Below are 811 nucleotides of genomic sequence, written 5' to 3' on the forward strand. Positions count from 1 at the left end.
CTTATTTAATTTCTATGCAGAGTACATCATGAGAAACGCTGGACTGGAAGAAACACAAGCTGGAATCAAGATTGCGGGGAGAAATATCAATAACCTCAGATATGCAGCTGACACCACCCTTATGGCAGAAAGTGAAGAGGAACTCAAAAGCCTCTTGATGAAAGTGAAAGTGGAGAGTGAAAAAGTTGGCTTAAAGCTCAACATTCAGAAAACGAAGATCATGGCATCCGGTCCCATCACTTCATGGGAAATAGATGGGGAAACAGTGGAAACAGTGTCAGACTTTATTTTTTTGGGCTCCAAAATCACAGATGCAGATGGTGATTGCAGCCATGAAATTAAAAGATGCTTACTCCTTGGAAGGAAAGTTATGACCAACCTAGATAGCAAAAGCAGAGACATTACTTTGCCAACAAAGGTTTGTCTAGTCAAGGCTATGGTTTTTCCTGTGGTCATGTATGGATGTGAGAGTTGGACTGTGAAGAAGGCTGAGCACCGAAGAATTGATGCTTTTGAACTGTGGTGTTGGAGAAGACTCTTGAGAGTCCCTTGGACTGCAAGGAGATCCAACCAGTCCATTCTGAAGGAGATCAGCCCTGGGATTTCTTTGGAAGGAATGATGCTAAAGCTGAAACTCCAGTACTTTGGCCACCTCATGTGAAGAATTGACTCATTGGAAAAGACTCTGATGCTGGGAGGGATTGGGGGCAGGAGGAGAAGGGGACGACAGAGGATGAGATGGCTGGATGGCATCACTGACTCGATGGACATGAGTCTGGGTGAACTCCAGGAGTTGGTTCTGGACAGGGAG

Source organism: Bison bison, unplaced genomic scaffold, assembly GCF_000754665.1.
Source record: "Bison bison bison isolate TAMUID 2011002044 unplaced genomic scaffold, Bison_UMD1.0 scf7180017864072, whole genome shotgun sequence".
In the NCBI taxonomy this organism is placed as follows: domain Eukaryota; kingdom Metazoa; phylum Chordata; class Mammalia; order Artiodactyla; family Bovidae; genus Bison; species Bison bison.